This window comes from Malus sylvestris, chromosome 1 (genome assembly GCF_916048215.2).
Source record: "Malus sylvestris chromosome 1, drMalSylv7.2, whole genome shotgun sequence".
NCBI classification, from domain to species: Eukaryota; Viridiplantae; Streptophyta; class Magnoliopsida; order Rosales; family Rosaceae; genus Malus; species Malus sylvestris.
In genome coordinates, this window is record NC_062260.1 from 350,673 (window position 1) to 374,820 (window position 24,148).

The following is a 24,148-nucleotide window of genomic DNA, read 5'->3' on the forward strand; positions in this document are numbered from 1 at the left end:
AGTCTAGTACTAGAGTGAAGTCTAGTACTAGAGGGAATCAACTAATTGAATGAGATAAAGAAGTAATAAGAATTACAAACTGATTTGTACAAATTCCTACAAATTACATATACTAAGAGGGAGAGAAAGATTAACGTCTAACGTGTTGTGGTCCAATTGAATTGATAATTAAAACACATTCCCAAGGTTCAAACAATTTGAATTTAGCAGCCTCACTCGTAGCTCAATTATTGTCACAACCTGGCCCGGGCCCCCACCACAACCCAGGCTCGACTTCGCAGTAGCACAATATTGTCCGCTTTGGGCCCTGACCACGCCCTCACAGTTTTGTTTCTACGAACTCACACGAGAACTTCCCAGTGGGTCACCCATCATGGGATTGCTCTCGCGCGAACTCGCTTAACTTCGGAGTTCCGATGGAACCCGAAGCCAATGAGCTTCCAAAAAGCCTCGTGCTAGGTAGAGATTGGAATATACATATAAGGCTTACATGATGCACTCCCCTGGGCGATGTGGGATGTAACAATTATCGTTTAAGGCACAAGTCCATAGTCAACCATTTTTCTAATTACTTAATCACATTAAATAATTAAATTGGAAAGCAACATAATCAATTAGATTTAGTACATATGGGCTTTATTTTATGATGAGTTTAAACTACAAACAAAATTAAAATCAAAATATTTTGTCCTCTAGGGAGGTGGGGCCAAAATGCAAATATAGAAAGTTATGGGTCAAACCGCAAATACTAGAAAGTATAGTCAACTTTTCAAATTGCAAAATTAGCCTACATGGGGGCCTTTGAAAAGGAGTGGCCGGCCTAGGCATGTTGGGTGAGGGAGAAGACCATACTTCTCCCTTTATGTCAAAATTAAAGGGTCATGCCTTTCCTTGTCACCTTTTATAATTGTTGTACTTTTAGATATGGCTTTAGGTATGGCCTCCTAGTCAAGTCTAGGATGGAGTAAATCTAGTGTGGGTTTTGAAACAAATTTAACAATAGTCAACAAAGATTAACTCCTAAAACCAAAATTAAATGAAGAACAACAAGAATAAAATATGAACACCAAGAACAAAACCTTGAAAATAATTTCAAGATTTTAGCTTTCTTGGTGGTTTTTCAAACCAAAAATAAAAGTGACAAGGACTTGGCTTTCTAGCTTAAAAGTGTGTGTGTGTGTGTGTGTGTGTGTGTGTGACTAAAAAAGAAACACAAACACAAGCCAAAAAACCCCCCAAAACCGTGCCTTCCCCATGGAAGAAAAAACCCCAAAATTTGTTCAAAACTCACTCTTCATTCATGCATCCAAAAAACTTTTTGCATACATATCCTTTTCAACTCTTGAAACACATTTTTCAACACTTGAAAAACAAAAGATAAATATATCTAGAATGAAGAAATAATATGTCAAACATAAAATCAAAACCCATATGCATAAAATCCAAAAGGTCACATCAAATATAAACCTTTGGCTCTTGAAGGGAAATAGTGAGATTTATAGTGGGATTTCTAGTGACTAGCATGCATATACAATTCCAAATTTATATACATACGCAACGGAAGCATATTATCACATATTATCAAAGCTATAGTCATGCAAATCCCCTTCAAGAAGCATAGATTCATATATGATGCGTCTAACAAAATATTGAAGAACAAAGTGAAGGTTGAGTTTTATACCTCTTGATCTAGACTTTAGACCAAGGATGGACCACCTCCAAGCGCGTTGTTCTTGGAACTCCTTGCGTCTAGCCTCCCTCCTTGATTCCTCCGCCTTGATAGATTTGGAACTCCTTTGATTCTCCTCTAGTCTCCACAGTAGAAGACCTCTAAAGATCCACACCCACTAATATAGTAAGATGGATGTTGGAATAACCAAAAGGAGAAGAGATGATTAGCTATATCCCCCTTTGGTGGCCGGCTATGTATCTGTGTAGAAAGAGGGAGACTTGTCTTTCTCTTGTTGAAAAGTTCACACAAAAACCCTAATGAAACTTTTTCATTAAACTCCCTTTATAAAGGTAAAAGAAGTCAACAAATTGACATTTTCTCTCTCTTTTTTCCTCATCCTTGGCCGGCCACTAAATGTTGATTTGGGCTTTGGGTTTTTATCATTTCAAGTCATCCTATGCTTGAATAAAAAAACAACCCAATGCGTTTGGGCCCCGATGGGCTCGAATGAACTCGAACTTTTCTTTAAGCCCGAAACGATCTTTCATCACTTCTATGATTTCTTTAGACTTCCTAATTAATCATAACACCTAATTAATCCAATTAATTAATTCCATCATCCTTTAGTTATCTCACCACAAGAGTGTATCAGTGTATAATTGTTTTAGGTTCTAATTAGTGAGGCAGTGAGGTGATTAGTACCAATCCAATTGATTAGTATTTATCCAATCACTTAGTGATTTAAAAGAATCCACAAGCCATGAGTGACATCTAACCATATATCATGGCTACCCAAGTTAATATAGAATTTGGTTGGAGAACCTATTCAGTTGGAATTACAAAGTAATTTGATCATTCTTTAATACAATACTCACAATCACATTACTAGGGTATGGATACTTAATGTCAAACCCCTAATGTGATTATACTTAGTTATATGATTCAATTGAGTCGTATAGGAATCTTCCATCATTACGCTTGATACTTCGGCCGAAGATTCCCCAATCATATCTTAAAGTATTCTTCCTCTTTTAACAAGGATTAGAAATCCCTTATTGATCATTCACATCCCTCTGAGAATAAATCACTGACCCCAATAAAGCATAGAACACATCTAAGATGAGATGTGCTCACGTCTCATTAGGAAATGATCAGCAACGTATCCCCAAAAAAAACTATGATGTCTCAGGTCAAAGGATTACTTACATTATTCCAACCAGTAGAGTTACTTGCTTGACATATGAGTAGACCTTCATGTAAGTACTCTTGTTTGATTGTGTTCAGTGAACTTATTCCTCTAAACCTACATACTTGTCTTAGTGTCACTACACTAATGGCATGAGACTTTCCATCCTTCACATTTGAAGGGGACATAGAATGTATTGGTCTATGTATTGTTAGTGTCCCTCTAACAAACTATGACCGGAAACCTTTTTGGACATTATGCTTATGTGAAGAAAGTCTCTGTAGTCTAACAGCATTAGATTACTTCTTCCATCGATCCATTGTCCATGGATTCACTATTTTGGACGTATATAGTTTATTGAGATAGTCTTGATGAGTGACTTTGCCTTTTGTTGTATTAGAGTTATCTATACATACAGACATTGTCCTGAAATGTTTCTTCCAAAGATTGACGTTCAGGGCATATTGATAGGAACATATTTATGCGACTTAGTTAGCTTGTTTCGTTGCATTTACGTAGTTAGTTTCTACTTTTTAGAGTGTTTTAACCCATTTTCGTGTGTTTGTAGGTTCAAATGGCAAAAGTGGCAAGAAAAAGGCAATTTGGAGCATTTTAGAGCAATTTTGGGCTTGGAATGGACAGCATATGAATGGAGCAAGGTGGATGGATGTTTTTGAAGATAAAGAGAGGCTAGGAATGTGCTAACGAGTTGAAGAAATTAATTCAAGTCATAAAAGATAAGGAATCAGCTAAAAGGAAGGAACATTATCCAAAACCTTATCCAGTCCTGTTTTAGCTCAAACTAACCTTCTCTTATCTTATCCTATTTTAATCTTATCATACCTTATTTCCTGCTGCAAGAGGGACTCCTTTTCATATTAAACCACCTCTTATCTGATTTCTAAGAGTCCTAAAACAATGCTAACAACTAATCTTTTTCCTCTACAACCTTGGTCTTGTGCCCTAGCTCTATATATACACCTTTGCCGCACCATTTAGAGTACCACACATACAAGAGGTGAATTGCAAACATGTGGAACTAATTTCGTTTTAGCTAGAGCTGAATTCAAAACCATGAACATGTGTGATATGAATTAATTACATCCAGTTATTGTTTCATAAATCGTGAATGCAATTTACTTATCTGTTTGATTGATAACTTGTTCTTATATGTTGATTAAGAATGCATACTTAGTTTGCATGCAGGGATTTGATGCTAAAATATAAGGGAATTTCACCTAATAGTTATGAACTTATATTTACAAGTAATGGAGGTTGCTAGTCACGATCGTGTTAAGTAAATTCTTGGCAGAAGTATCATGTAGTTCATAGTTACGAATGCCATGTCAATTAGGGGTGGGCAAACGGGTCCTGGACCCGCGGGTAGGGGCGGGTATTAGCGGTTCGGGGCGGGTACGGGGCGGGTCCTAATTTTAAAAAAGAGAAACGGGGCGGGTCTTTGAAATTTTAGGTTCGGGCCGGTTCCAAAAGTATAGAAAAACGGGTACCCGGACCGGCCCGTTTGCAAAAATACCCTGTGTTGGGTACTGTTACTGTCCCAGGCCCACTTCTTTTTGTCCCTCCCCGTGATGGTTCTCACTCTCGAGAACACACACCCAATCTCTCGAACCTTCTCCCTTCTCCCTCATTCCTCTTCTCTGTTTCTTCTCCCCCCATCTCTGCAACTCTCATTCCGAAGCTCGATCGCGCTGATGTCATCCCAGGCCGGCCAAGTCGGAATCTACGGCTACACGGCCTACTCCGCCAGCAAGTTCGGGCTCCGTGGCTTGGCCGAGGCTCTGCAGCAAGAGGTGATTTCTCACGACATTCACGTTTCTCTCGTATTCCCGTTGGACATAGACACCCTTGGCTTCGCAGATGACTTTGCCGCTCTTTCTTCCCGAGATGCAGATGACTTTGCCGCTCTTTCTTCCCAGGACCAAGACTCGCAGTCTCTCTCTTCTTCCTCGGACACCTTCATACTCGGCTTCGTCATCGCCAACATCGTTGGAATTCAATACTCTCATTTCTCTCTCACCCCTTTCTCTCACTCTTTCACAGTCTCACTCTCTACACGTCCCTCATTTCTCTCGGATCTGTCATGGATCCGAGTGTTCTGTGCAAATAAAGCTCTTTGTCATGGATCCGAGTGGTATTTGCACACTCGTAATATACTCAGACCGACATGCATCAGTCACAGATTCGAGTGGTGTTCGCCGGAGACGTGACGATGCTGAACGGCGCGACGGTGAAGGTTGTCGCTGGGCATCTAGGTTTCGCATCGGAGGAAGATAGACAACGACGTCGTTCCCTTCCGTTGGACCCGTGGACCCGGCCCGAACCGCCCGTTTCAAACAGGCCGGGTTATGTCCGGTTCCAACTTCAGAAATTTCAATACCCGCCCCGCCCCGCCCCGTTCCATTTTAAAGCGGGTCCGGTCCGGTCCCTTCAAATTTGGGCCCGGCCCGGCCCGTGCCCACCCCTAATGTCAATGCTTATGATTTTCATAGAACTTAATGATCTTTGATATGTATCTCTATTATGCAGTTCATGTAGGGAACTTGATAAGAATAATTTGGTTGTGTCGCTGAGTCCAATTCAATGAATTTAGGAAAATCTGATAGTTAATTTGTGCAGCTCACGGTTAACTTGGGGCATTGTTGTTCATGGTTTATAGGAAGAATAACTGGAAATCGATTTGTATGCATATGTGTCATGTTTGGAAAAGAACCCTCTAGCTAGCCTTTCACTCCCTTCATTCACCCTAATTTCATATCAATTAGTTTGTTTTCTGCAAGTTACTTAGTTTTAGTTTTAAATTCGTCAAAACAACCCCCCGTTAGTATTTTGAGTCAAGTTAAGTTTAGAATTCGTCCAAATCACCCTTTATTCCTATTTTGAGTCAATTTGTTTGTTATGTGCTGTTTGGAGTCAGTTTGAGTTTCTTCCTTCAAGCATGTTACAAAAACTGATTTTTTTTCCTTTGTGATTACATGTGAATTCGTTAATGACAACTACAACCAAGTATTAACCAAAGAGCATATCAAACTTTCACCCATGTTTGTAATTTTCTTTAACAATCATGCAATTAAAAACCAAATCCTCATCATTATATTGGAAAGTACCCTAAGACACAAACACACAAAAACAACTCTTTTTGGGTTTTCAAAACGTTTTCTAATTTGTTTCAAATTTTCGTATTTTTCTTTCAAAACGCATTAAAACACTTCAAAACACAATAAAAACAATTAAAAACAGTGAGTAACAACTCTACAAGTGCTAGGTGGTGAAATCCAACAAACATTCATGAAAAACACTTTGTTTACACCCCCACACTTAAACTAAACATTGTCCTCAATGTTTCAAACATAGACTCACATGCAAGCAATCAAACAACACAACTAACAAACATGACAATTATGGCAAAGTAAAAGCAATAAAGAGTAGGGTTAAGGAATGCAAATCTGGTTTTGGAGTCGAAGATTCCTAGGTCTTCTTTATTTGAACGCATGGGTTGCCTCCCAAGAAGCGCTTGCTTTAACGTCTTCCAGCCGGACGATACCTTCATTAGGGTCCACAACATGGAGGGGTATTTTCTCCATGACATGCTCCTCAAAACTTCCATGCATTGGATCTATGAATGGAAGGGGATAGTGATCCTTCCTGATTATGGCGTTGAGCTTCCTAAATTCAATGTAAACTCTCCCACCAGCTTGGATTCGATTGGGCACCTGAACCAAATAAGGTAACAACTTATTAGTTGAAATGAGAATTGGAATTGGAATAGGTGGCTTACCAATATATTGCGACGAAGGCTCAAAAGTAGCAGCACTGTCAACAAATTCACTAGGGGTGCTCTCGGCCAGATTGGGTATTTTGAGGGTAGTGGCGTGTTCCTTGTGCTCCACTCCAATTCCCTCTTCGATGGTGGTTCTAGATACATCCTTCTTGATTGGTATGGCTGAACGTTCATGCCTAAATTTTTAATCACATCTATGGCAAAACAAAAACGAACATCATTAGGATTCTTAACAGAGTCAGAAACATTGAATTTAATCATATCGCCACCAAACTCCATCGTTAATGCTCCCTTGGCGACATCAATCTTGGTTTGGGTTGTTTTCATGAAATGTCGTTCAAGTAAGATTGGCAATGGTGAAGAGTGGGCAGAATCTTCCATCTCAAGCACATAGAAATCGGCTGGAAAAATCAAACGGTTAACCTGCACCAAAACATCTTCCAAAACTCCTTTCAGATATGCATTAGAACGATCAGCTAATTGGATGATAACTCCATCATTTTTAAGCTCTCCTAGATTCATAGATGCATAAACAGAATATGGCATGACATTAATGGAAGCACCTAAATCTAGCATAGCATGTTCGAACCTTGTATTACCAATTACACAAGGGATAGTGAAACTAATTGGATCTTTGCATTTAGGTGGCATCTTCTTTTGCAACATTGCAGAGACATTTTCACTTACATGTACCACCTCTTTCTCCCGAATTCGTTTCTTTGTTGTACAAAGCTTCTTAAAAAACTTAGCTACTTCAGAATTTGATTTATCGCATCAAGGAGCAGGATATTGACTTGCACCTTCCTGAAGGTTTCTAGGATGTCTTTTTCATTCTCTTCGTTCCTAGATTGCATAAACCTGCCAAGGAAAGGCATATTTGGTGGAATAACGTTAGAAGGAATTGAATTTGGACCTACCTTAGTTGAGTTGGACGGCATAGGGTGCTTAGGGGGCTACGGCAAGGGGTGTTTTTCCCTTGCTGTGGCTCTGTCTTCTTGTTACAGCAACTTTTCGTCCTCCTCTTGGCTTGATTTGGACGTTTTTGAACTTGTTCCAATCTCCTTACCATTTCTCAAAGTGATAGCGTTAACGGTTTCAAAACCTCATTTTGGATTGACAATGGTTGAACTAGGAAGTTTGCCTTGTTCTCTAAATTGTCCCATGAAGTCCACCACTTGCCCCATTTGATTCTTCAATTCACCCACCTCTTTGGCTTGATTTTGTAATCCTGGATCAACAAAGTTAGTATTTGAAGAATTTTATCGTTATCCATTGACGAACCTGAATTTGGTTGGGCAGATTATGGTTGAGGTTGTGTTAATGCGAAAGGCCTTTGAAATATCCTGGAAGGTGGCTGTCTAAATCCCCCTTGTTGTTGAGGTTGTTGAGGCTCCCTCCACTTCATGTTTGGGTGATCTCTCAAGCCCGGATTGTAATTGTTGGAGTATGGATCATACTTTGGCTGATTTTGGCCTTAATAACCAATGGCATTGGCACTTTCCCATCCCCCATTCTCTATCAATTGAGGGCGTTGATCAGAAGGGTGTCCTTACATAGAGCACACTCCACAAATACTTGTTCCTTACATTTTGGATCCTTCAACAACCTGTGACACAAGAACAGTGAGATTAGCCAATTGAGATTGAATTTCGGCCATTGAACTTACCTTCTTAACTTGGTGTTGCCGTGGAGGGTCTTTTTGTCTAACTCCTTCGTATTGTTGTGCATTCAAGGCTCGACTCGCGATTAAGATCTTTGCAACAACTGGTGTTTTGTCAACCAAAGCACCACCTGCCGAGGCATCTAGCTTTTGTCTCTCAATTGGAAGAGTCATTCGTAGAAATATTGAATCAAAAGTTCTTCCTTCATTTGATGTTAAGGGCATGATGCAACTAGAGTCTTGAAACACTCATAATATGCTGGAAATGATTCTTCTTGGCTTTGTTGAATTCCATTAATTTTCTTCCTCAAAAGAATGACTCTTGAAGTTGGGAAGAATTTCTCTAAGAATGCTTTCCTCATGCTTTCCCCAGAAGTAACAGTTTCAGGTGCTAATTCATAGAGCCAATCTTTAGCCTTGTCCATAAGAGAGAATGGAAAGGCTTTCATCTTCATAATATTGTCATCCACGTTGATTGGTGTCATGCTCGAGCAAACCACTTCAAATTCCTTCAAATGCTTGTTCGGATCTTCCATGGACAGCTCATGGTATTTGGGAATGTGATGCAGCAAACTAGACTTCAATTCAAACTCATCGGTCTTGCCTTGAGTTGCCCTAGGATATTGAATGCATAAGGGCACAACATTTTCTAATCCCGAGGCTGAAAGTTCTTTGATTGTTCGATTGTCCAAAGCTATGTCCTGTTCCTCCTCTTCTTCTTCTTCAAATTCAGATTCAAAACTAGAACTAGGTGGATTGGGTTATGGTTGCTTCCTCTTCCTTCTCAAAGTTCGTTTAAAATCGTCATCAAACTCCAATATATGCTCATGAACAGGTTGAGAACTTCAAGTCCTAAACTAGTACCTAAAACAACGAAAATAAAACAAAACTAAATCAAAAACACAAGAAAAATAGAAACAAAAACAAAGGGGAAGATTAGTAATTTTGCTAATCCTTGGCAACGGTGCCAAAAATTTGATGTGATATAAAATAGCACATAAGTGTTGGTTGTTGAAGAAGGGTCCAAAAATGTGAATCTGACCCTAAAGTTGTATGAATCTCCCCTTTGTGTTTAAAATTAGATGTTGCAATCAAAAGTTGAATTCTAAGTGTTGATTTCACTACTTTGCTTACTATAACTTTAAGAACCTTTGTTTATCCTTGACCATTCTTTGTTAGCCAATACCTTAGCCCCGTTACAACCTTTTGACTTCTATCTTGAGTGTTATGTGTTCAATATGTGGAGTTTGAAATTGGTACGAGCATATGGAATCCATGGTTCTCACTTCTAAGTAGTGGCATTCCGTTTATGAGATCATATATACTTGCATTAATAATTCCAGAAAGTGCCTTCTTTGATTATTACATATGTGAGTGCTAGTCTACATGTTTACATCAACCTTCTCACATATACCTAGTTGATAGGAGCATATTTATGCGACTTAGTTAGCTTGTTTTCTTGCATTTATGTTATTAGTTCCTAGTTATTTTAGTATTTTAAGCTATTTTCGTGTGTTTGTAGGTTTAAAAGGCTAAAGTGGCAAGAAAGTGCATTTTGGTGCATTTTGGAGCAGTTTTGGGCTTGGAATGGATAGCACATGCATAGAGCAAGGTGGATGGACGAATTTGAAGCCTAAAGAGGCTAGGATTATGCTAAAGTTATGAAGAAATTAATTCAAGAAAAGGAAGTAAAGGATGCAAGCAAGAAAGAAGGAATGTTAGCCAAAGTTACCTTATTTTGTCCTAAACTTTCCTAATCCTTCACCACTTAATTTCCAGCTGCAAGGAGGATCCTTTAATTAAATTAGGAGATTTAAATTCAGACCTAATTACATTCCTAAAATCCCTTGCCGCATTGTCCTTGCCTATTTCCCCTTTTCTTCCCCTTGCCGCACCTATTTCCCCTTTCCCTCTATGATCATGTCGCACCCTACTTACCCTTTTCCTCTTGGGATTCTGATTTGTTACCTTTTTCTTGGAGGATTTGGAATCTTAAACCCTTCCTAATTTAATTCCCAGCCGTGCCCCTTCATTCTCCTATAAATAAAGGGCCTTGCCACACCATTCAAACCATCCATTCACTACCATTCATACTTTCAGCCATTCTTTCATATAATTCATCACTCAAACCTTCACCCACACCTTGTGCCTTAGCAAAGAAGAAGAAGGACGACCCTTGGACGTGCTTGCCATTCAAGTTTGGATTGCAAGAACGTTTTTAGGTGTAATCTATCTTTTGTTTCCAATGTTTAAGTTTAATAATCTTTGTTTTGCGAACATGAGGAGCTAAACTCGTTTTAGCTAGAGGAAAATTCAAAGATATGAACATATTTGCAATATGAATTGATTACTTCCAGTTGTGATTTCATAAATCGTGAATGCAATTTACTTAACTGTTTGATTCAGAACTTATTCTTGTTTGTCGATTAAGGATGCATACTTAGTTTGCATGCATGAATTTGATGCTAGAATATAAGGGAGTTTCACCTAATCGTTATGAACTTATATTCATAAGTAGTAGAGGTTGCTAATCACAATCGTGTTAAGTAAATTCATGGCAGGAGTATCATGTTGTTCATAGTTACGAATGCCTTGTCAATGCTTATGATTTTTACAAAGCTTAATGATCTTTGATTGTATCTCTATTATGTTGTTCATGTAGGAAACTATTGAAGAATAATTTGGTTGCCAATGCGTTATCCATCCAATTCAATGATTTAAGGAAAATCTGAGGGTTAATTAGTGTTGTTCACGGTTAATTTGGGGCGTTGAGGTTCATGGTTTATTGGAAAAGCAACTGGAAATCGTTTTGTATGCAAGTGTGTCATGTGTGGAGAATGACCCTCTAGCTAGCCAATCACCCCTAATTTCCCCCAATTTCGTGCTAAACTTGTTTAAGTCTTTAATTTACTTGTGTTTACTTTAAATTCTTCAAAAACCCAATCCCCTTTACTTTGTTGTGTCAAATTAGTTAGAATCTGTCCAAACTTGTGTTTTTAAGTGTTTTGAGTCAAGTTAAAATCAATTTTCGTCCAAATCACCCTTTAGTGTCTAGTTTGAGTCTATTTGATTGTTTTGTGTTGTTTTGAGTCTTTGTAGTTTGTTTTGAGTTCATTGAGTCTAGTTAAGTGTTTTCAAGCCTAGTTTTGTGTTTTTGAGTTAGTTTTAAGTAGATTAGCAATCCCTCCTTATCCCCGGCCTAGAACGATCCCTACTTACATCTTTACTACAATTGTCAATAAAAGGGTTTAATTTGAGTGCTAGTTTATATCGCATCACTAGTGTAAGGAGTGTAGTCAGAAAATCTATTCGAAAATAGAGAGTATATCTAGTGAGGAATTGAGGGAATTCTCTAAGGCATGTTACTACATTCAAAACATTGTTTTAATTGATTAAATACGAGCTAATGAGTGGTGACTGTGATTACGTATGAGCTCGAGGGTAAGGATAGCTAAAATCTGTGAGAGTAGAGATTTTTAACATGTCATGTTTCATTGGAAATCCCTGAGGCAAACATTGGAAGGTTTAGGTTATGTTTTGATCGAGCACTAGCAAAAGCTAAGTGTGGGGGAATTTGATAGGAGCATATTTATGCTACTTAGTTAGCTTGTTTCCTTGCATTTACATAGTTAGTTTCTACTTTTTAGAGTCTTTTAAACCATTTTCGTGTGTTTGTAGGTTCAAATGGCAAAAGTGGCAAGAAAAGGCAATTTGGAGCATTTTAGAGCAGTTTTGGGCTTGGAATGGACAACATATGAATGGAGCAAGGTGGATGGACGTTTTTGAAGATCAGGAGAGGCTAGGAATGTGCTAAAGAGTTGAAGAAATTAATTCAAGTCATAAAAGATAAGGAATCGGCTAAAAGGAAGGAACATAATCCAAAACCTTATCCAATCCTGTTTTATCTCAACCTAACCTTATCTTAGCTTATCCTATCCTAATCTTATCCTATCCTATTTCCAGCTGCAAGGGGAACTCCTTTTCATATTAAACCACCTCTTATCTGATTTCTAGGAGTACTAAAACAATGCTAACAACTAATCCTTTTCCTCTACAACCTTGGTGCCTTGCCCTAGCCATATATATACACCTTTGCCGCACCATTCAGAGTACCACACATACAAGAGCCTAAAATCAGAAAAACATACTTATGCCACAGCTTTGCAAGGAAGGAGAAGAAAAAGCTTGGAGCTGTGCCTGCCATTCAAGACCTTTGGATTGTTGGAACGTTTCTAGGTGTATTTTATCTTTTGTTTTCAATGTTTAAATTAGATTGGTTTCGTTTAATTGCAAACATGTAGAACTAATTTCGTTTTAGCTAGAGGTGAATTCAAAGCCATTAACATATGTGTGATATGAATTGATTACATCCAGTTATTGTTTCATAAATCGTGAATGCAATTTACTTATTTGTTTGATTGATAACTTGTTCTTGTATGTTGATTAAGGATGCATACTTAGTTTGCATGCAGGGATTTGATGCTAAAATATAAGGGAATTTCACCTAATAGTTATGAACTTATATTTACAAGTAGTGGAGGTTGCTAGTCACGATCGTGTTAAGTAAATTCTTGGCAGAAGTATCATGCAGTTTATAGTTACGAATGCCATGTTAATGCTTATGATTTTCATAGAACTTAATGATCTTTGATATGTATCTTTATTATGCAGTTCATGTAGGGAACTTGATAAGAATAATTTGGTTGTGTCGCTGAGTCCAATTCAATGAATTTAGGAAAATCTGATAGTTAATTTGTGCAGTTCACGGTTAACTTGGGGCATTGTCGTTCATGGTTTATAAGAAGAATAACTGGAAATCGATTTGTATGCATATGTGTCATGTGTGGAGAATGACCCTCTAGCTAGCCTTTCACCCCCTTCATTCACCTTAATTTTGTATCAATTAGTTTGTTTTCTGCAAGTTACTTAGTTTTAGTTTTAAATTCGTCAAAACAACCCCCCGTTAGTATTTTGATTCAAGTTAAGTTTAGAATTTGTCCAAATCACCCTTTAGTTCCTGTTTTGAGTCAATTTGTTTGTTTTGTGCTGTTTGGATTCAATCTGGTTAGTTTTGAGTCACTACAGTCTAGTTTTGTGTTTTTGAGTTAAATTTGTTTAGATTAGCATCCCTCCTAATCCCCGGCCTAGAACGATCCCTATTTACACATACTACAACTATAAAAAAGAAGGTTTAATTTGTGTGCTATTTTATATCACATCACATATCTCCAACATCACCAACTCCCTCTCTCTACCTTTCTTTCCCGTCAAATACAACCCTAATCTCCCTCGCTTTTGCCGATAGAAACACCCCTGTGAACAATAAAAGTTAAAGGTATAAGATTAATGGGTCGCAGTCGCAGCACATCTTCAGCCCAACTGGAATCAATCCTCACCCCAGCTCCATGTCTCCGCCTTTTTTTCTTTCCCTCTTCAATGTTTGAACATATCCCTCCCTCAGCTCTTTGCCTCCTACTTTCTCTCCGACAAATACATACCCACCAAATAAAAAAAATTAAATGTTTTAATTATACAGGGTCACAACAACTCAGATCTACTTGCGAGCTCAACAAATCACCACCGTTCGATTGCGGTCCATACGCAAGGTGCGTTGTTAATGTCTGCATCTTAGAAATGCCCTTATATTTATACCAAATTGGTCTATTTTGGCTTTGTAGAGTATAAAAGTGAACTGGACCAAATTAAGGAGATGTACTCAATTAAAAGCTTAAAAGAGTTTACAAATTCACCTTTATTTAATCAAAATTTTAAATGAATGCATGGAAGTCCACAGGTATATAATCAAGATTTAAAAGAGTTTATAAACTCTATAGAAACCAAAGAGTATTTAGTCCAAATTTTAAAGTAGTTTATAGAACTCTATATGTATTCAATTATGATTGGATTTTAAAGTATTTTCAAAGATGAAGGATTTTAGTAGATTTAGAGAAGTTTTATTGACACTACCTGACTCGGAATGTCCACTTGGACTCCGAATCGAGTTGTGATGGCCGACACCCGAAGGGTGACGAAGCCATAAAGTGTAGTGATATGGAAAATGTGAATAAATTTAAACCTAAAAGTGCCTAAATATAAGAGTGCGTTAGTGAGTAGGAGTGAACCCATTTCACATATGATGTCAAAGCATAAGTAAAGTACAATATAGTAGATTGAGAATTATACCATCGATGGTAATCATTAATGCCCAAATTACCAAGAATCCTTGTTGACATAAAAGCACAGCTACTAAACCTGGAGGGGCGAAAAACAAGGGTGAGTTAGCCTGAAAATAGAGTTTTATAAAAACCTTTCTGAAAACATTATAACTCATTACTGTAAAACAAGTATAGTTTCCAAAATATACATACTACGTATAGTATGAAAATACTTACCGCAACCAGCAATATCTCAAGAGTTCAATACGACATTATATTTCGTAAGTAAGCACATGACTTCCGTATTCACAAAATCTTGCATAAGTAAACATATCATAATGAGTGTTCATCGACACATGTTGACACACGAGTTCATGCAGAGGTATTCTGACATGAATAGGATTGGGTGTAACAATGATATACACTCTAGTACTACAATCACATGAAGACTGGGGCTAGGCGCATCACATAGGAGTCGAAGTTGCCTATTGCATCACATAGGAGTCGAAGATTGGGGCATTCATATAGAAAATTCATTATTAAATGTATATATGGAAACTAAACATGTATATATATATATATATCAAAGAAAATACACACTCATAGATCATGTCGTCGAGTTGAACCAGCCTCGTAGCATCGAGAGTCTTTGCGATGCGTTTCGCCTAGAAACGAAACCATTTATGTAAATACGTAACGTATGTATAAATGCATTTTCATAGAAAGTACGGCTAATAAAGAAACTATTTTAAAATGATCAAATTTCAGAAAATGGAGGGCGGATTCGGGTCCGGCACGTCGAGAAACCTGAGGAGGGACCTCGGGTTCTTCCTAGCGCCGCCGCACGCGCCGACGACTAATGTGAGCCCACGCACTCTCACGCGCCTGCGAGTACCATCGTACTCGCATTCCTCACAAAGGCTTACGTTTTGCAGGTTTTTGGTCCATTTTCCAGAGCTTTTATCGAGCTCAATTCTCCACCAAATTCAATGATACAAAAGCCTATGTGAAGCTAGAAGTGTAGGGAATAGGTCTATACCCATTTGAGGTCGTGTCATGGGCGGAGTTCACTGGAAAAGTGACCTGAAAGTGCCTCGACAGCCACAGATCGTAACTCCCCTCGATGTTTCTGTGTTCAAACCATCACCAAAACACATGCATAAACTCAGAATTTTACCCACAAGTCCAAACTAGGGTGATTTAAGTCCATTTTTTAACTTACCTTCACTAAAATCTCTTGTGCTTATGTGCATTCCGTGTGCAGTGGGTGAGGAAGACAAAGGCTCCAATAATGGTTAGATTCCTATGTACCCAAGAAAATGTGAGGGTGATGGTTCCCAGAGAAAATGGCGAGTGATGTGTGGTGTTGATCTCTGCAAAACAGAGAAATGAGGGAGAAAAGGAAGAAGAGAGAGTTAGGTGTGTGAAAGAGAGAGTTTGAAAAGAAAGAGAGAGACGTCCAGGAAAATGGGAAGGAAAAAACACAGGGGAATAGGGAGAGAGTGGGTTGTGGGACCCACTGGCTTACAAAGCAATGCAAAATATCTTTCAAAATGGAATTACTAATATGCCATTTACAATCATAGTTTCGTAAAATTTTAACCGTAGCTCCGATTTCGATTCCGCTTGAACCCACGCATTCGTATTGTCGAGTACTACAAGAATACGCTAAAATAACATTTTGTACATATCACTATAATCTGGTCAATGAAAGTCAATGCCCTCACCTCTAGGGGCATTTTTGTCAATTCACTCTTTTAAAATTAATAAAATTGTAAAAGTAGGGACGGGTTGTCACATTTGTAGTGTTTTTTTAGGATTTGGGAAATCAGGCCTCTACCTCTAAAATTCCTAGACATGAGAGTTATGGAACTTCATTAAACACCATGGATTTATAGCTGCTTTAAAATCTTTCGAAATCTCAATTTAAACACTCCTAAATCAGTTTGGTTTGGTTTTATTTCAGGTTTGACTGGTTTAGATTCATTAACATATAATTTAGAATTTTCGTGCGAAAAAAAAACTTAAATTTTGTAACCTCAAATTTTCAGGTTTAAATTTTATGTAAATAGTTGTTATTTCTAAATTCCATGAGTGAGAGTTTAAATTTCATGTAAATAGTGCCCATCACTACCACTCCCACCCCACTTGGGGTCTCTACCGCCACCACAACCCCCCACCATCACCTCTGCCACCAATATACTTAACACCATATATTTTATATATTAAAAAAATGTTAGAGAGACAAAATAGTCCTGCTCTCGTAAGGTTCTCATTTGGAGGACTTGCGATGTCACATCCCGGGCTTGACTCCACCGTAGCACGATATTGTCCGTTTTGGGCCCCGACCACACCCTAAAGCGGACAATATCGTGCTACAGTAGAGTCGAGCCCGAGATGTGGTGGCGGCCCGAGTCGGGATGTGACATGTGAGGTCCAAATTCTTATTAGCCACAGAATTATATTAATTTAGATCCCAAGGTTTCAAATATTTGATAACTTAATAAATCAAAACCAATTGCCAGTTAGTACTACAGGCTACTGGTATTCCTCTTCACTTGCAAGTGAGATGTCTTAGGTTTGATTCTCGCCAAAGGCGAATTTGAACCACATTATTGCTAGCGCATTGTGAGGCTAAGCCCACCACCACCCCTTATTGTAGATTATATCGTTTATTCAAAAAAAAAAATCAAAACCAACTTCTAATCCATGAACTATACAAACTCATTTTCTTGTTTTACTTTATTAAGTTGTCAAATATTTTAAGTCTTTGATCTAAATTAATATAAGGCTAATATGAATCTAGACCTCACAAGTCTTCAAATAAGGAGCTTAGGAGAGCAAGACATAGAGGCCAACTATGTAGTCTCCTTACATTTTGTGTTTATATAAATTCACATTTTGGAATCACGACATACTACTTTCTACTTACACGTTTTAAATGTATTTATATGCGTGAATTGCTTTCATAATTTTTTTATGACAAAAAGAAAGTCAAATATTTGAAATAAATGAATAATATTAGACCATGCTAGAAGAAACACCTGATAAAACAATCAAAGTAGCTGAATCCACATAATAAAAGCAGTCTTTCAATTTCCATCTACATTCTGTTGAATTTACATTAAGATTAGAGAAAATAATATTTAATAAACAACTGATTGAATTACATTATTGATAGCCCATTATGAGGCTAATCCCACCCCCCTCTCCATTTGTGTAGAGAACATCGATTGTTCAAAGAAAAAAATTATCATTTGACAACTAATTGAATCACATTATTATGCACGTGCAAAAGGTCTCTTTTTTTTTTTTTTATAATTGGCACTACGCTCCTCTTAAGTGTTTAAAATAGAGAAAATAATATTTAATAAACAACCGTGTGCAAAAGGTATTTTTTTAATCACGGTGAGTTAGGTGCGACTTACACTTTTTAGATGTATTTATATGCGTGAATTCCTTCAATATTTTTATTTCATTATTTTCTTTTTTATCACCAATGCTACGTACCTCTTAAGATGTTTTGAACGTGTTTAAAAATAGAGAAAATAATATTTAATAAACAACTGATGGTATGATGATTCGATACAACAATTGTAATTTACATAATAAGTCATAGCTCTAATAAATTCAAAGAGTTGTACAGTTGGACTCAATGAATAATATTAGACCATGTTAGAAGAAACCCGTGGATAACAAAAATTGCAACTTTACATAATAAGTCATAGCTCTTATAAATTCAAAAAGTTGTATAGTTGCAACGTGGATAACTATCTCACGATTTCTACTCATGCTCAACTGCTCCATTTTTTTTCATTTCCTTTTGACACCATCACACAACCTTCATGATTTTCCTTTTTTTTTTATATTTTCGTTTCCCCTTCACGTGGGCACCAGCAATTTTCACTCATCCTTTCATTTTTTTAGGGAACGTTAACGAAAAGCTTCCGTTATTGTTCACTTTAACGAAAAACCACATTTTTACACTAAAAAGTCAATCCTGGTACTATTCACTTTACCCTTTATTTTGTCTTTATCGTTAAAACTCAAAGTTTTCAAGCCCTTTTCATTAGTTTTCCTTTTTCTTTTTTTTTATTCTTTTCTCTCTTCCCACTTATATTTATATTATATTTTTATTACAAAATTACCAAACTACCCTTGCATTATTTGATGCATTATTTTAGGCTGCTTTTAAACATTTTTGTTTTGAGAGCATTTTTGTACAAAATTTTTTGGTGAAGCCGTGACCCCAAATTGGGGCTACTAGCTTTATATATAAAGAAGATGTTGATGCATAAAACCGGAGAGGTCTTGGAACGATGTGAATCTGCAAGAAAGTAAATAACACAAGATGTATCGTGGTTCCCCCCAATGTTTGGGCTACGTCCACACTGATTATTGTATTTCTGAGAGGATTGTGAGAGAGAGCTTATGAGGGTGAGAGGGCCTAGGAATTGGCCTCCCCTAATGAGGAGAGTGAGGGGTCATTTTATAGAATAAGGACTCCTTAAGTATTACATATTTGCCCCTTCCTTTATTACATAATTACATTTAAGTCCCCCGAGTATTTATACGAGATCTAAATACGGAGGCCCTAAGTATGGTATAAACAGTAGTCCCCCAAGTCTTCAGTCAAGAGAGTCTTTTGGCTGGAGACTTGAAATTCAGTCTATGTGTGGGCCAAAGTAACTAGATGTCGTTTAGAACTGATACTCGATATGAGGCGGTGCCCAATCTGAAATGATGCTCAACCCGAAGTAGGACATGTTGCGAGGCTGCTCTGCTTATGGCTTATGTTGCCTTGGTTGGCTCGCCTTGTGGCGTTGAAGGTGAGGGAGTCCCTTTTATTGAATAAGGGTTCGCTCCTCAATACAAAAATGATGGGCTAAAGTTGATGCTTGGGCGAGGCAGTTGCTCAGCAGGCGGCGATGCTCTCTAATGATAGTGAGGGAGTCCCTTTTATAGAATAAGGGCTCGTTCCTCAATACATAAATGATGGGCTAGGAGTGATGCTCGGGGCAAGGCAGTTGCTCAGCAGACGGCGATGCTCTCTAATGATGGTGATGGAGTCCGTTTTATAGAATAAAGGCTCGCTCTTCAATACATAAATGATGGGTTAGAAGTGATGCTCGCGGTGAGGCAGTTGCTCAACAGGCGGCGATACTCTTTAATGATGGTGAAGGAGTCCCTTTTATAAAATAAGGGCTCGCTCTTCAGTACATGAATAATGGGTGCTCTCTAATGAAAGTGAGGGAGTCCCTTTTATAGAATAAAGGTTCGCTCCTCAGTACATAAATAATGGGCTAAGTCCCCTAAGTATATTTTTCATGAGGCCTAGTTGAGGCCCAATATATGGTACATAATGTAGTCCCCCAAGTCTTCGGTCAATAAAGTCTGTTGGCTGGAGACTTCAAATTGAATCCATGTATGGGCCGAAGTGGCGGTTGTTCGAAGGCAGTATTTGTATACCCTGCACTGCAGCTTTGAAGGGGAAGCTTTGTAAGTGAAGCTTTAAAGCTTAAACTCTGTAAATGAAGCTTTTGAAGCTGGAACTCTCAAAGTTGGAGCTCTGTAAATGAAGCTTTTAAAGCTAGAGCTCTGTAAATGAAGCTTTTGAAGCTAGAGCTCTGGTGAAGCTTTTGAAGCTAGAGCTCTGTAAATGAAGCTTTGAAGCTAGAGCTCTGTAAATAAAGCTTTTGAAGCTAAAGCTCTGATGAAGCTTTTGAAGCTAGAGCTCTGTAAATGAAGCTTTTGAAGCTAGAGCTCTGTAAATGAAGCTTTTGAAGCTAGGGCTCTGTAAATGAAGCTTTTGAAGCTGATTGACATGAGTGATGCTCATGAATGTTTATATGAGTGATGCTCATGAATATTGACATTAGTGATGCTCATGAATGTTGACATGAGTGATGCTCATGAATGTTGACATGAGTGATGCTCATAAATGTTGACATGAGTGATGTTCATGAATGTTTATGTATGATTGGCATGAGTGATGCTCATGAATGTTTATGTATGATTGACATGAGTAATGCTCATGTATGTTTATGTATGATTGACATGAGTAATGCTCATGTATAATTTTGGAGTACTAGACGTACTTTTGATCACCTAGTTGGTGATAATAGCGACAGGTTGCCGAATAATTTTGGAGCCATAGGGCCTAGCTCTTTTGGGCATATGGGTATTCGCCCTCCACATAACATTCCAGCCCATTATTTTGGGCTTGCTGTTTTTTTTTTATTATTATTATTACCCTCTGATGGGGTTTATACAGATGTCTGCAAAAGATAAGAAAAGTAAATTACATCATTCAAAAAAGCTGCTGCAGAAGGTGGGTATGGCATATGGTTAGATAATGGGATAGTATCTATACAATTGAAGGTTGGGTAGTAGTATGGCAGATGGCTGCATAAGCTTTTGATTTTACTTTCTCTTTTCCTTTCTGCTTTTCCTTTTTGCATGGTCCACGAGTCCCCCGCAATCATCTCTGGTCCTCCGTAAATATCTTTGTCCGCCTATGTTCTATGGCCTTTGGAGACCATTTGACTTTAAGCTTTTAATTGCCATTGCTTTTCTTGCTTTTCTTAAGAATGACTGCTGCTTGAACAGCCCAAAACCATATGGAATATTGTCAGCCTTGTCGAACTCCAATCTGGCACCAAAGTAGAAGGTAACAGACACTAGTCAGACTTCACTATGAACATTAACCAAAAATAGCCCTTCTTTTTCTGCCATGCCCTTACATGCAAAATTGATACCCACCAGTACGCCCTTCTGGTGTTTCTCCATTCTGCCTGAATCTGGTCTCTACGCCTAGCTTCTCGAGTTTGAGGCTCGTGTTGATGAATATTTTAATAAAACATAAATTCGCAGCTTCTTGAGTTTAATTTCGAGCTCCATCATATTGGTGACCTCACTAGACCGAATCACAGACATCAAGGCCCGAATCGCCGTCATGGCCTCAGCATCCTCTTCAGCGTCATCGTCATGAAGCTCAATGCCTTTGGATGTACTGCTGCTTGATAAGGCTGTTTTTGGTGTGATGATCTGCAGCGCCTGCGAGAAGTATAAACGAAACCTTTTGCTTTGGCTGAGCTGCTTTGGCGGTCTGATCGAGCTCCTAGAAATCTCCACGGCCGAAATCTTTCTGGTCGCACGAACCCAAGATCATCACCATGGGCCAAGCATTGGCCATGGCATTAGAAAGACCCGTGAGCCCATGGACGCATCCGAGATCCGAGACCGTGAGAAGGACTCCGGGTCGACCCGTTAGATCCCGTAGATAGAGGTGGCGTAACCCGTTGACTGCTCATTGTTCACCATTTTCTGAGGTTTGTGAAGCTCACTCACTGTGTGTTGATCGTGGTGCATACAGGATTTAGCGAGGTCGCCTATTATTTTCTTCATGTTGGTGGAGGAGACCATGGCTTCCTGGAGAAGCAAGATTAAATCAAAGGTTGAGATTTAAGTCAAAGCATGTGATCTTGGGTCGACTCTGGATGATGAGAAAACTCGATCGTCGGAATACAATATGAATTGTGTAATGAAAGATGAACAAGTTGCAAGTTCGATCTGATCCCAAATGCCCAGATTATACATATTTGTATATTTCCACCGCTTGTTTATGTAACATCTCTGCAAGCAGAAGAAAGAATCACTCAACCCTCACTCTCTCTTACTCTTTCTCTCTCTAGCTTTCTCTGAGTCTGTGCTACTTTAATCTATTGTTTACCGACTTGTAAAACTTTGTTTAATGAAAGCAAAAGATTTTCTTATATAAAACTCTATAGAGGGCACGGAGAGAAAGAGATATGAGTGATTGTGTTTTCATTGCTGCCGCTGTGACCGGGAGCTGGAGCGGGAAACATGGGTTTTGTAGTTGTGCAGGTTCACGATGGAGGTGAAAAAATAAAAGAGAACCGACACAACTTTTTGTGGGTTCGATTCCCACAGACGGCGCCAAATGTTGATGCATAAAACCGGAGGGGTCTTGGAACAACGTAAATCCGATCGTGAATCTGCAAGAAAGTAAATAACACAAGATGTATCGTGGTTCACCTCAATGTTTGGGCTACGTCCACACTGATTATTGTATTTCTGAGAGGATTGTGAGAGAGAGCTTCTGAGGGTGAAAGGGCCTAGGAATTGACTTCCCCAAACGAGGAGAGTGAGAGGTCCTTTTATAGAATAAGGACTCCTCACTTATTACATATTTGCTCCTTCCTTTATTACATAATTACATTTGAGTCCTCCGAGTATTTATACGCGATCTAAATACGGATGCCCTAAGTATGGTATAAACAGAAGATATATAAAAATTCACAAATTCTAAAAATAAAATTCCTGCTGTAGGCCTAATTTACTGAACTGTATTTAGGACTAGAGAGGGACAAGGCCGACGACAAAAGAGAGAGAAGAGAGAGATGTAATTTTGAGGTATGTATTATCTCACCCCACTATGCCTTTATTTATAGTAGTAGGGAAGGTTAAATCCTTACCCTAATAGGATTACGAACTCTAATAGGATATTAACCATTAAAGGGAATATTCAAAGATATGCTTGGATACACTAAGATTTACACAATCACATTCCTAATCTAATAGAACTACATACTCACCCTTAAGTGTTTAAATACTCAAATAAAACATCACATCAGATCTTCAGCAGATGAGATAGAACAATTGATGAAGTCGTCGGCACAATGGGTGAATGTGAGTCTCAAATTTAAAAGAAAGTATGCATGGGTAGTAAAACTCACAAAACCTCGCTATGGTAAAACCTAAGGTGGTAAAAGCCCATAAACTAAGGAGAAAAGTGAGAAGTATGCATAATGTCTAAAACAATCGTCAAATAGGATGAAAGTAGTGAACTCAACGAAGCATGATCATCCCAGGATGGGTGCCTCATTAAAACCTTGTTAGGTAGCAAAAACCTAGTGGGAAAAATGCTCTTAATCGTAGGAAAAGAGTACATTAAGATCAAGTGAGTACGCTTTTGGATACTCCCCCTGAGTTAAATATAACTTCCAAATAAGAGAACTACAAGCAATTCAACTCAGATAATTTACGCATACCGATTCCTTGGACGAGCTTCTAAAAAGTAGACTTGGGCAATGACTTGGTGAAGAGATCGGCCAGGTTGTCCTAGGAACAGATTTGCTTAACTTCAATGTTCTGATGTTGTTGTTGCTGGTAAGAATAAAAGAACTTCGGCATTATGTGCTTGGTGTTGTCTCCCTTGATGTATCCCTTCTTTAACTACTCGATGCATGCTACATTGTCTTCAAAGATCATCGTATGAAGGTCAACGACGGAAGTAAGACCATTAGTGCTTTGAATATGTTCCATGACTGCTCTCAACCAAAAGCACTCACACAATGCTTCATGCAGGGCGAGAATCTCAGCATAGTTCGAAAAAGCCACAACTAGCATTTGCTTGGTAAACCTCCAAGATATAACGGTGTCTCTAACAATAAAGACATAGCCCGTTTAAGAGCGTGCCCTATGTGGGTCAGACAGATAACCAACATCTACATAACCAACAAGGCGAGAATCAACCCAAGGATCGAAGGGGACGGCGGCTCTTCTCGAGGATTCATGGGTGTAGAACAAGCCCAAATTCGTTGTACCCTTGAGGTAGTGGAAAAGGTCTTTAACACCATTCTAGTGTCTACGT